At 29.2% G+C, this 14253-nt stretch overlaps 2 pseudogenes; both read right to left on the bottom strand.

The window, feature by feature from the left end:
• Positions 1 to 2295: 2295 nt before the first annotated feature.
• On the bottom strand, positions 2296 to 4896 carry LOC111294677 (cytosolic sulfotransferase 15 pseudogene; annotated as a pseudogene).
• Positions 4897 to 8290: 3394 nt separating this feature from the next.
• LOC111294676 (cytosolic sulfotransferase 15 pseudogene) lies at positions 8291 to 9747 on the bottom strand (annotated as a pseudogene).
• Between the last annotated feature and the right edge of the window lie 4506 nt (positions 9748 to 14253).

Here is a 14253-nt window from a genome sequence, read left to right as displayed (position 1 = left end):
TATTTGTCTAGGTGATTTTCACTAACATAAATATGTAATATTATGTTTATTACTGATGAAATTTTATAAGAATGTCAGACAGAACGAAAGCATGATTATTATCAACGGACTACAACAGAAGTTATCAATAAATAGTAATCTGTATCTGGAAGGAAATGAAAATGTTAATGCAAAAATTAGAAACGAAAATTTCAGATTTTCCATTAGTATATTATAATAAAATCATTGAAAGAAGTCGATTTGTTTCATCTTTCCTCTTGAACTCTATGTATGATAGAAAAAAAAAAAAAAACAAAACTAATTATCATTAATAAAGTATAGTATTATAACATGAAATTAACTTGCCCTGAAATAAAAATAGATCAAAAAATGAAAGGTCCGTCCATTTTAGCATAAGGCATAATCTACTTATAACAAGCACTCCTTAATTTATAATTAAAAAATGTACTATAAGTTTATATATATATAAAAAAAAAAGATTAGAAAGCCCATTTAACCAAGTCAGCCAAACTTCGTAATCTTGATGAAATCCCATTGGAAGATGTTGAAGATGAGGATCTTGAATTTTTACTTGATGAAGACATATAAAAACGATCAAACTCAAAATTTCCTTGAGATTTTGCTCTAGCCTTTTTATTACCTTGACAACTTTTCTTGTATTTCTTCCAAAGCCAAGTTTTTGTTTCTCTTGACATATCGGTATTGCATGGCCCATCAAACTCTTGGCCATTCCATGAAGAAGCCGGTGGTGGCCTGATCGGAGGGACGATAATCTCTTTCCTTGGTATAAGATGATGATGTCTAGGGGTTCCTGGCTGTGACTCCCATTCGAATGGAATTTCACCGACGCTCCGTTGGTAAGGGACATCGACTGAATTATCCATGGATGAATTATTCCTTGCAAGAATTTTACGCAAAAATAATTCATTAACTTGTAGAGCAGAAACTGTTCTAATTTCTGCAACGTGGCTATTTTCATTGTCCATTTTCAATCAAATAGAAGCAATTATGTTAACCCTAGCTTGTTATGAATAAATTGTGAGCATTTCATTTTTTATAGTAGGGAAGTAAATGAAGATCAAATCATATCCAGCAAAATTAGAAATTTTATTCACTAAAATGTTAATATGATCATACAAAATCCCTACTTAACATAAAATAAAAGTAAACTTTGACCGTCATTCAATTTCCGAAATTAGAATTTTATGCTTTCAAATTTATCGATTTTATAATAAATTATGTGACTGATCTCATTATTTTATTTCAAATATTTGTATTTTTTCATAACAAATAATTATTTGATAAATTCAAAAGTGAGGTCTATACATTCATGGGCAAGTCAATAAAAGTGGTGGGACAAAAGCAATGGGAGTAATAGGATATAGTTCTCTCTTATTTATTCAATCATTCGCTTCCATTATTAAGTGTATTTGTGAAATGAATCAAATAAAGCCAAATTATTATTTCTATATTTGTTCAAGATTGGTTTAATTTATATTTGTTTATTCACTTCAAGCTCAAGCTGAGAATTTGTGCTTTAATAGCATTTATTATTTTGAATTTAGCTTGCCAACATTCTTTTTTTTTTTTCCATTTACAAGTTACTATTTTTTTTGTATCAAAATAATTTTAACCGTTTAAAAATTGACATTAGAAACTTTTCTAGAGATTAGGTGTGGAAAACCCCCCAAATAAAAAATTAAATAAAAGGAAAGAAGAAATTTTCTTTAAAACTCTTGAAAATGAAAATAAAAACTTTGAAATATATATCTCCTATGGAAACATCCCCTTCCACACAATCAGAATTAATGAAAAAAGTTTTCTAAAAGAAAATTAAAATTTAATTCTCAATTCATACTCTTATCCATTATTTTTCTAGGTTAGTAGCTTCCTAAATCATATATAACATATAAGACGCATCATCGAGTGGGTGAAATGTCAACATAATTGCTTCAATGAACTGTAAAAGGGGTCCACATGGGAAATAATTGCCTTCTCTGCCTTGTTACTCCTACCTTCTTCAAGCCTCAAAGATATAATTAAAACATTTTTGCAGAGAATCCATGCATGTGAACATCATTCAATGTTGGCTATTGTCATGTGTCGGTGTCCCAGAGTTGTTGTGTTCCTTGGCATTTAGCTTATTGTCAAGGGAAACAAGTTAAATCCACAGTCAAAATAGGTGTCTGCCAAGTTTTGGGTATGAAAAGTTTTTATTGATAAAAGACGAGTTGCCCTGTTTGCCTCTCTGTTGATAGGCATGCTGTCCCATGACGTGAACCTCTCTAGGCTACTTTAAACCTCCTCCATAAGGGCATCAACATAGGACAGGTTCCTGTTACCCTTCCTCTTTACTTGGCTAATAGACTCCCTTGCGTCACCCTCCACAACAATCTGATTACACGCCATTCTGCTGCCAGCTTTTCTGCTTCCACCATAGCCAGTGCTTCAATTATCCCAGGGTCACAGATGCCTGGAAACTGTTCGCTCCAAGGACGCCACCTTCTGATCCACGGGCCACAGCTCCTATTCGTCCCAGTCCTTTCTGTACGTCCAGGGCCCCATCAAAATTAAACGTTTATACATATGAAAAATACAAAATTAAACATTTCAAAACTAAACTCAGAACCAAAAAAAGAAGAAAGCATTGAAAGTTGAATTAAAAAAAAGAAAAAACATTTTTAGTGTAATAAAAATATTTTAGATTTATATAATTAAAATTTTTAATAATATAATTACGTGACGTAATTTAAATAAAAAATTTATTTTAACGTGGAGTAACGATTTCCTACAATATTTTTTTCAAAATTTTGAATGTTTAGAAACTTTATTAGAGGAAAAAAAAAGAGCTCTAATTGTTCATGTGAGTGTGAACGAAAAAGATTTTATTTTTTTATCAATAATATTTAATACACATATTATAATTTATTTTTTAGAAGCAAAAAAAAAAAAATTGTATTCGTATGCAAAAATTAAAAATATTTTTGTATAAATTAAAATTTAATTATAATTTTTCATGAAAAATATATGATTTTATTTTTTGACCAAATATGATTTTATTATTAAATAACTAGTTTTATTATATTTTAATTTTAAAATATATTATAATTTTAAATATTTTAATAATAAATTAAAATTACATAAATTTAAATAAATAAATAAATTGATGAATTGAATATCAAATATTAATTGAATCTAGTCCGATGTGATTAATCTCACAAAAACCTCTCTATACAATGCCCAACATGAGCGAAACATAAACTAACAAAACTAAAAGACACCCATCATTCACCATCATGCTCTAGAGATTTGCATGATAGTTTAAATGTTAAACCTTACTTATCCAACTTATGTTGAATAAGCTTTTTCAAACGTTCTACCATTGCAGGTGTGAGATAATTGATCCAATCTCCCAGTTTTGCTTTCCTGAACAAGGTGTTGTGTGACCATATATTATATACAAAGTTATAATGACAAATTAGAGCAATAGAGACTAAAAAAACAATTTTTTTATTTGAAGTTCTCTGATATTAAAAATTTAAGACTCTGACAACATTACACGCACCGTCAGGAAGACAATTATTTTGCTGGCAACTTAATACAATTTCAGCTCAAATAAAAAAAAATACACAAATATATTTATTTTAATTTAATTTAAAATGATATACTTCAAACATAATTTATAAATAAATAAATCTTTATAATTATGAGAAAATTTTTTAAAATTTTTTACTCAAAACTTAACTAAAATTTAATTACACTCTTTTAATAATTTAATTATCTAATTATTTTTTTGGTGTCTAATTATCTTGAATTATCAAATCAAAATATTTTATTTATAAAAATAAAACCTCTTATATTTTTACTAAAATCTCGATTTGAGATATAAAATAAATTCAAAATTCTTATAATTTTTTATGTAAAATTTTAAGATTCAATACCAATTCTAACAGAACATGAGTAACTTTTTTAGATGAGAAATGATGTTTTCGTGAAGATCTTCGTATTGTAAAAACAATATTTTGTTGGGTTTTTCTTGGCTTGCCTTCCAATGCCCAAATACATGATCAAAAAATGGTCCAAACCCATGGATTTGTTGGCATAACATGTCAAAAGCTGCATCTAGTGGTGATGGCTCTACGTTTTCGGGTCGAAACTGGTCAGCAAGCGAGACGAATGTATCAATCGGATTTCTACATATGTAGACAATTTTAGAGTTGGAATCTTTAATGGAAGGTGGCAAAGAAGCATAGGGAATGCGGGTGGAGAGAAGTCTTGGTTGATAAACACAACTATTTTCTAGATCAGGACAAGGGTTGTTCAAGATCATTCTCAAAGGAACGAACAAGTTGGTGAGGGCCTAATCTGAGCAAGCGACTTTGCTCCATTGCAAATTGGTTGCGATTCACAATTGAGAAAGTCAAAGCCTTGAGCCAAGTAGTGCCGCATTTTGGCTAACTTGTGACAAAAATATCAGTATCAAGTGCTTGGAAATGTTTCTGGAAAGAAATCACAGCTTTCAACACAGGAGATGGGCACCAAAATCCTTGATAGAAATATAGATCACGTCCGGATCAGCTTTTTTCTTTACGAAGGGTTTGCATCAATTCTTGGAATTCATCCTCCCAATTCACCTCATGATCTTCATCTTGGGGAGTGGGAACAATATTAATGTCTTTGGCGAGTTCTGTTGCATCCATAATGAAACCTGCAGTATTAATTTTGAGAGAATAAGGGATAGAAAATTAGAAATGGACACTCTAAACTAGTTCTTTAAGAAATTTATAGAAGTTGGTTTCGTAGTATTAATCTATTTCAATTTGATTTTTGTTCACTCATCTTTGTTTTTCCAATTTGTCATATTTCAATGTTGTAGCCTATGGAATAAAGACTTGGAGGGTGTCCCAGAAGCATCAAATTTGTATGTAGGAATTTTATTTTTTTCTTGTTTAATAGCTTCCCAAATCATATATGTATAACATATAAGACCCATCATTGAGTGGGTGAAATGTCAACATAATTGCTTCATCCAATGTACTATAAAAGTGGTCCAAATGTGATATAATTGCCTGCTCTGGCCTGTTTCCCTCTCTGTTGACATGCATGCTGTCCCATTACGTGAATCTCTCTAGTCTACTTTCTACCTCCTCCATAAGGATGTCAACATAGGATAGGTTCGTGTTACCCTTCCGATTTACTTCTCCCTTGCGTCACCCCCGTTTCAATCTGATTACACCCCATTTCTGCTGCCAGCTTTGCTGCTTCCACCATAGCCAGTGCTTCAATTATCCCAGGGCCACATGGCTGGAAACTGTTTGCAAATCGCTCCAAGGACGCCACCTTCTGATACACGGGCCACAACTCCTATTCCTCCCTGTCCTTTCTGTACGTCCAGGGCCCCATCAAAATTAAACGTTTATTAATATGAAAAATACAAAATTAAACATCTCAAAACTAAATTCAGAATAAAAAAAATTGAAAGTTGAATTAGAAAAAAAGAAAAAACCTTTTTAGTATAATAAAAATTTTTAGATCTAAATAATTAAAATTTTTAATAATATAATGACATGATATAATTAGAATAAAAAATTTTATTTTAACGTAGAGTAACGATTTCTTACAATTTTTTTTCCAAATTTTTTAATGTTTAGAAACTATATTAGGGAAAAAAAAAGAGCTCTAATTGTTCACTGAATGAAATAGATTTGATTTTTTTTATCAATAATATTTAATACACGTATTATAATTTATTTTTTAGAAGCCAATAAAAAATTGTATTGGTATGCGAAAATTTAAAATATTTTTATGTAAATTAAAATTTAATTATAATTTTTCATGAAAAAAATATATGATTTTATTTTTTGGCCTGTTATGAATTTATTATTAAATAACTAGTTTTTATTATATTTTAATTTTAAAACATATTATAATTTTAAATATTTTAATAACAATTAAAATTAAATAAATTTAAAAAAATAAATGAATTAATGAATTGAGCATCAGGTATTAATATAATCTAATTCAATCTGATTAGATTCACAAATAACTCTCTATACAAACTAATAAAACTATATATAAAATAACTGCAAAATTTGCTACACAAAGCAATTTATTTTGCTGGTAATATATATAAGACAATTCTAATACAAACTACAACAGACACAACAAAAACGTAAATAGGTGGAAATAAAATAGGTTTTTTTTTCTTTTTTTACTGACAAAGAGAGTCAATGGTGACTCTTTATTTGCTTATGTCAAATATCGAACATAGATAAATTGAAAAGATATACCAAGTAAAACCCAGAAATTTCTTACTGCTTAAAAGAAAGATCAACATTAGCTAAGGCTGAAAGACACCCATCACACACAAACATCCTTTGGAGATTGGGAAGATGGTTTAAATGTTAAACTTGACTTGTCGAAATTTTCTTGAATAAGCTACTCCAAACATTCTACCATTGCTGATGTGAGATAATTGCTCCAATCTTCTACTTCTGTTTTTTTTTTTTTTAAGTTTAAATTTAAAATCTAATTCGAGTTTAATATTGTATCTATTTAAATTTAATTGATTACACCTCTAATAATAATAACATCTTTATAAAAACATTACGAATCAACTATTTGAATAATGTAAAAAATGAATTTTCTTTTTATTTTTACATCTTATAAGTATGTAAGTTTGAATTTTTGTAAGTGAACTAAATGAGACTAAAATGGTCCATATAAATATTGTACATAGGGTGTACATAGATATATATTTGCTTGAGTTGAGAATACTTTATAAAATTAGACGAGATTGAGAGGACCTATGAGTATTAATTATTAAGTGAGATTTGATGTATATTTGTAATTTTTTACAACTAATAAATTTTTTTCTTATCCGTGGACATAGATTGATTGGACCAAATCACGTTAAATTATTATCTTTTATGTAATTAATTGATCATTTGATTTCACTTTTGTTAGCTTGATTGATCGAAGGTTTTTTGCCTAATAAATGGTTCAGAACAAGGTTCAAGCCATGAGAATAAGCAAGTCTAAAGAAACTCAATTCAAGAAAAAAGTTCAAGTTCATGTTTTGATGATCAATTTGCATAAAACTTGAAGACACATAAGAAAAAATAGTGACAAGACTTCTATTACAAGTGGAGCCAATGATGTTTAGCATGAAAACGGATGAGTGATGGAATTTAAGTCAATATAGAGATTGTTTGAAATAGAAACTCAAATCCCATAATAGATTTGTTTGAGATTGATTAGATATTACTTGATAGATAAAAAGACTTAGAAAAAAAAAATTCTAAGAGAAAAATAATTATTGATAGGTAAGTTTGTATTTATAAATATGTGAAGTCTTTATAAAGTTAGGTATAAAAAAAGATGTAAGAGAGTTATATAATTTTATGAGATAGACACCTTATAGAATTATTAGAGATTTACATCTTATGAATGTATATATTTAAATGTTTATAAGTAAACTAAAAGAGACTAAAAAGATCTACATAAATATGATCCATGAAATGCATATGATTATGTGTTTACTTAGATTAAAAATACTCTATAAGATTAAAAAAGATTAAAAAAACCTATGTGTATTAATTGTTTAGTGAAATTGATTTGATATATATATATTTATAATTTTTACAATTAATAAATTTTTTTTATCTGTAAATATAAATTAATTAAATCAAATAACATTAAATTATTATCTCTAACTAATCTTTTAATTTAACTTCCATTGACTTAATTGAATAAAAAGTTTTACCTTACAACAATTTCCTTTTAAACTTTTATATTTTTTAATTTTTGAAATGCTCATGGACACCTTAATAGAAAAGGTATATCCCCCAATAAAACTTATACTTAGAGTATTTCTTTTACGATTAATGGAATAAAAATTTAAAAATTTTATATTTATTTCTCATAATTTTAGTAAGTTTTTAAATTTTAATTGGGTAAAATACAAAATTTATTAAAATTTTAAATAACTTAATAATAATGAAAATTAATTTTCAGAATTTCAAGGGAGACAGTAGCCCTTATTGCCTAACCCTGGATCCAGCCAATAGCACAGACCCTCTTCAAGTAAGGTCGTACTAAGCCAGGCTTTAGTTTTTCCTTTTGAGGCCTACTTGCGTAGAGAAATCATTTTTAAGTACTTTTAAATTAATATTTATTGAGTATATAATTTTCATGTATTTTATTTATAAAATTTAAGATATACGAATGAAATAAAGACACGAATAAAAAGTCATAAGAAAATGTTTAAACAATCAATTTAAATTGCACATATAAGGAAAATAAGGAATTTATTGATTAAGAACCAAATAAGAAAAAGCAAATGACACAATTATTTTTTATTTTTGACATTGTCAAAATTTAAAATATAAAAATAAAAATAAAAAATTTAACATTTTATTATTGAATCACATCTAAATGAGACATAATTATCGATTAAGCAAAAGCATCCTTGTTGGGTTCGCAATTCAAATTGAATGTTACACCAGACTTATCCAACTTTCCTTGAATAAGTTTATGGAAACGTTCCACCATCAAAGGTGTGAGATAATTGCTCCAATCTCCCACCACTCCCTTCCGAAAGTAGGCCTTGTTTGGTAACCAATGATGGCGTTTGCCACTCTTGTTGACCTCTAGTTCTTTCAAGTTCTCAAAGCTGCACAATTTGACAATTTCTTCAACAACTCCTTGTTTCTCTTCCTCTCCAGAGAATGGAAACCCCAAGAACTCCGCAATCTCCTTTGTGTGAGAAACGATGTTTTCCTTGAGATCTTCATATTTTACATAAAAGATTTTGTTGGGATTGTTTTGTTTTGCCTCCCAATACCCCAAAACATGATCACAGAAAGGCCCAAAGCCATGGATTCCTTTACAGAACATCTCGAAAGCTTCATCCAGTGATATTGGCTTCACATTTTCAGGTCGAAGGTTGTCAGTAAAATGCCACGCAGATATGAACATGTCCAAAGGATTTCGACATGCATACACAATTTTGCAGTTGGAATCTTAAACAATGGAGGTTGGCAAAGAAGCGTATGGAATATGGGTTGAGAAAATCCTTGGATTACAAGTGTTTTTTTCGAGATCTGGAGAAGGGTTTCCCAAGTAAACATCAAACTCAAAAAAGGGTATAAGGTTGTGAGGATTTGAACTCAACAAAGGGTTGTCTTCAAGGGCGAAATGATTGCGGTTTACTATGGTAAAAATCAATGATTTCAACCAAGTACTGTCACAGTTGGGGGCAGTTGCAAGAATAATATCATTATCAAGTGCTTGGAAATGTTTTTGGAAAGAAATCACAGCTTTAAATATTACAGGAGATGGGTACCAAAATCCTTGATAGAAACAAAGATCACGTCCGTACCAGCTTTTTTCTTTAGGAAGGGTTTGCATCAATTCTTGGAATTCATCCTCCGAATTCACCTCATGATCTTCATCTTGGGGTGTGGGAACAATATTAATGTCTTTGGCGATTTCTGTTGCATCCATAATGAAACCTGCAGAATTAATTTTGAGAGAATAAGGGATAGAAAATTAGAAATGGACATTCTAAACTAGTTCTTTAACAAATTTATAAAAGTTGGTTTCCTACTATATTCTATTTCAATTTGATTTTTGTTCCCTCATCTTTGTTTTTTTAATTTGTCATATTTCAATGTTGTAGCCTATGGAATAAAGACACGTAGGGTCCCAGAAGCATCAAATGTATATGTAAGAATTTTTTTTTTTCTTGTTTAATAGCTTTCCAAATCATTTTCATTTACAAGGAGTACGAAAAAGATTTATGTATAAAAAATTACAAAAGTTATATTTATATATATATATATATAAATAGAGGACAAAAAGTAAAATATTACAAAAGCTATATATATATATATATATGTATATATAAATGGAGGACAAAAAGTAAAAGAAAAGAGAAGGTGAAGGCATAGAGTGAGAAAGGAAGTAAAGGAAATAAGAAAGAACGGGAATTCGCCTCCCCGAGTTTAGATACAATGATGTTTTAAATAAAAAAATTTTAACCTATAAATAATAATTCTATACAGTTATCGTTATAATGTATAGTAAAATTTTATCTACAGTATCGTTATAGTGACTTGTTACAGTATCTTCCGTAATAAGTCTCTATCTTTTTTTTGCTACAGTGACGTTTTATCTGTATGCTAGTCATTGGTGCTGAATGGAGTTTTGTCTTTTAGTGTCGACGGTTTGTTCTGGTTTATCCTGGATTAGAATATGCACAGTGTTATCCTTCCATAGCATTGTTTAGGTTATGAAATTCTTCATTCAGTGCGTTAAGGGACTGAGGAGATTGAGGAGATCCGAAATGTGAACATAATTCATCCCATGGTGAGAGAAGTTTGAGAAAATATTGTTGTAACCAAAAATTTGAATGTTTTTCATCCAATTTTTGATATTCAGAAAGATATTTTTTTGAAAATTCATCTAAATACTTAATATCACATAATTTCAATTTTGATAAAATAAATTGAGCTTCTTGAGTGGGATCTAGAGATTCTGTACTATCACAAAACTCATTTTTTAAGATTTGGGTTAAATCTTTTAGTAATTGAGGTATATTTCCTGCAACTAACAGAGTGAATTTTTGCTGTTCTCCGAGGGTTGTAGTTTCTCATTTTTTAAGAAATTGAAGGACATCACCTTGTCATGTGCCACAAAAGTAGTTGGTAACCTGTGACAACAATAGACATAGATTGTGCCCAATCGTCTATGGTTTTTTCATAGTTTTTAAGAGGGACTTTGGTTAAGTTTAAATAAGTATCGCCTTGAGAAACCGTTCGTTTGTTTAACGAATATATAATAGGGGTTTCAATCTTAACCTGACCTGTTTGGCCAGAATCAAATGTTTATTTTATCTCATTCTTGTTTAGGTGAGAATATTTTTCTTTCAAATGTGGAAGACATTGATCCATTATATCAAGATCAAGCAAATCTAAAAATCTTAGCATATCATCAATATCTGGGTTAGATATTGCTTCTGCTTTTCTCTTCTCACGCTTCTTTGTTTGAAAGATAAGAATTTCACTAGGTTCTGGATCTAGTTGATCATCAGAACTATCATCGTCATCTGATGTGGTTTCATCGAATGAGATGGGTTCATCCTTGACTACTGGGTTAGTAGCAAGAATTTTAAAATTATTATCTACTATATCATCATTTGCTTCTTCTCTACTGGCACTGATTGTGTCATAGTTAAACATATAATGATATTTATATTTAATAAAGAGTTCTTTATGTTCTTTATAAAGAGTTTCTATTGCTTGAAGATGTTGTTGTGGATCATTAGTGTTTTCCATTTTAGTTTTAAAATTTTTAATAATATATTTATAAGAGTCAAAATCAAGTTGTTCTTGTTTCACCTTTGCTAAAGAAGAAGATGAAGGTTTATCATCATTCATCATAATATTATTATAGTAAAAAGGTTCAAAATCTGTAGATATATCTAGAGGAATATGTTTTTGATCCATATTTTCTACAAGCATATCTATTTTATCTTTCATAGTATCCATTTTTACAAAAAGTTTATGAAAAAAAGAAGAAGTTAAATTTATTAAACCATTTACAGTTCTACTTATGCAAATATTATTGGATTCATACTTAGGATCTATATGCAAGTCATGATTATAAGATTTATCTTGATAAATATAAGTATTTTCTTCATAAGTTTTCATGTTTTTTGTGCTTAAAATCGGTATATTTTCTGATAACGCTAGCCAACAAAGGTAATCCAAGCCACAAAAGTCAGCAACAACTCAGATATGCACGTATGAGCTTTGAAACAAAGAGCTTAAAAAGAAGATAAAAGTAAGAGTAAAGAAAATCTTACAAAATGAATCACAAAAGCTATATATATATATATATAAATGAAGGATAAAAAGTAAAAGAAAAGAGAAGGTGAAGAGATAGAGTGAAAAAGGAAGTAAAAAAAATAAGAAAGAAAGGGAATTCGTCTCATCGAGCTAGATACAATAAGGCTTTAAATAGAAAAATTCTAATATATGAATAGTAACTCTGTACAATTACCGCTATAGTGTACAGAAAAATTTTTATCTATAATACCGTTACAGTGACTTGCTACAGTGTCTTTCATAGTATGTCTCTATCTTTTTTTTTTTGCTACAGTGACGTTTTATCTGTCTACTAGTCGTTGGTGCCGAATGAAGTTTTATCTTTTAGTATCGGTGGTTTGTTCTAGCTTATCCTGGATTAGAATATGCACAGTGTTATCCTTTTATAGTATTGTTTAGGTTATGAAATTCTTTATCCAGTGCGTTAAGGGACTGAGGAGATTGAAGAGATTTAAAATGCGATTTATTTCATATTTACCATCCTTCTTGGTACTGGTATAGTAGTTCGATCGGATAATCAAGATCTTTCATTTTTGATAATTTTTCCAAAAGCTCAATTGCTTATGGGGAATTTTGTATATCTAGATCATCATGTGGTTTCAAAAATTTGATAACAAAAATACGTCGACCATCTGTCTAGCAAGCTATTTTTAGATAGTCTGGTTTGGTGGCTAAATGGAGAAAGAATTTTTCTTTATCTATGAGGTCAGTTCCTGTTTGGAAATGGTAAGAGTTTGGGTTGGTATATTTAGATATGGTTTTGTTTAAATCATCTGAGTATTCGATGTGGTCTGTGGGTGAATCAAGTATATTTAGGGGTTGAAGAAAATGTCCACCAGATACGATATCAAATTCCCATATTTGATAAGGTTGGTAAAATCTTTCTCTTTGAAAGGTACCCAAAAGACTATATATGGTAAAATGAATGTAATAAAAATGTTTTAACCATTTTACACATTCAATAAAATGGTGCTTAATAAAAGCTGAAAAATCTTTTAAAAAGTGAAAAGAATAATTTTGTACAATTATTTGTCCAACTAAACCAAATTCAATGCTTTTTACATCAAAAGTTTCATGGTCAAGTTGAAACTTAAGTTTAGGTATATATTCACTAAAAGAAGTATTGTACATATACGTAGAAGTATAATAATCACAAAAATTTTCTATCAACGGTGTTTCTGTTGACTGTAAAATAGAAGAATTAATTTGTTGAAATAATTTTTTGGTTGAGAATACCGTAGCTTTTTCAAAAAGAAGAATTTTCTTAAGCTTGTTTAGCTTAGAAGAAATATAATTTTTTTAAAAATATTCACATAAATTCAAGAAATTGTTTATCTCTTAAAGACTATATTGATTTTCTTCCAAAGCAAAAAAATCAATATCTTACTGTTTTAGCATATTTGTTGATAAAAGGCTTTGGAAAGCTATTTTTTTTAAAATTCTAAAATTCTTTAGCCTGGTTGACTAAGAACTCAGCTAAGTTGGTCATCCCTTTTCGAAAGCTGGATTTATTTTCTGAGAGATGAGATTTTCAAACTTTGTTTAACAAATTGTAGACTTGTGGTTCAAGTCCGGGATTGTAAAAATCTTTAATCTCTGGGTTAGAGAATTTTGTTCTTTCAAGCAGTTGTTCTGTTGAAGAAATTATTTGAGAATAACTCATATGTGTCCATTCGTTAGGATCTTGAGCAAATTGAGAGAATTCTGATTGAATTCTCATGAAAGGGGGTCTGTAAAGTGGTTGTTGGTAGAAATATAATCCTTGGTTATAATTATTATAAAAGTTAAATCCTGGGTTAAGATTTGTAGAGATCAGGAGTCTTGGAGAAGAATGAGTAGAAGAAAAGGAAAAATGAGAGAATTTTTTACCTGTTTTCTTCTTGATGGTTTTCCATCCACCTGTGTCATGGACTGGTTGTTTTTCTCGATCCATGTGGTCGACTCAAGATGTCTGTAATGAGGTTTTTGTCTCCGTTTATGAACTCTACCTAAAAATGATAAGAACAAAGAAAATTATACCATCTAATTCGCCTGAGATTATCAGAAAGCTTTTTATTTTGGAGAAAGTTTTTGACTACTTGGTTATCTATTCGGATAACAAAGATCTTTAAGGTTAAATAGATGTGAAATCGCTGTACACCATTTTTTATGGCTAATAATTCTTTTTCAAAGATAATATAATTTATTTCGTTCTATTTGAACTTACTGAAATTGTAGCCACAAATCAAGTCATCTTTTTTATATAGATTTTTAGCTTTTAAGACACATCCCCAATGTTCATAACTGGCATCTGTCTCTTAAATAAGTAAATCACCTTGTTTAGGTAGATAGACCTTAGGTATAGTGGTTAATTCTGATTTGA

Source organism: Durio zibethinus, chromosome 14 (genome assembly GCF_047325235.1).
Source record: "Durio zibethinus cultivar Kanyao isolate XHJ-2024 chromosome 14, ASM4732523v1, whole genome shotgun sequence".
Taxonomy (NCBI): Eukaryota; Viridiplantae; Streptophyta; class Magnoliopsida; order Malvales; family Malvaceae; genus Durio; species Durio zibethinus.
Note: the sequence above shows the minus strand (reverse complement) of the source record. Positions and strands in the feature narration are given on the sequence as shown.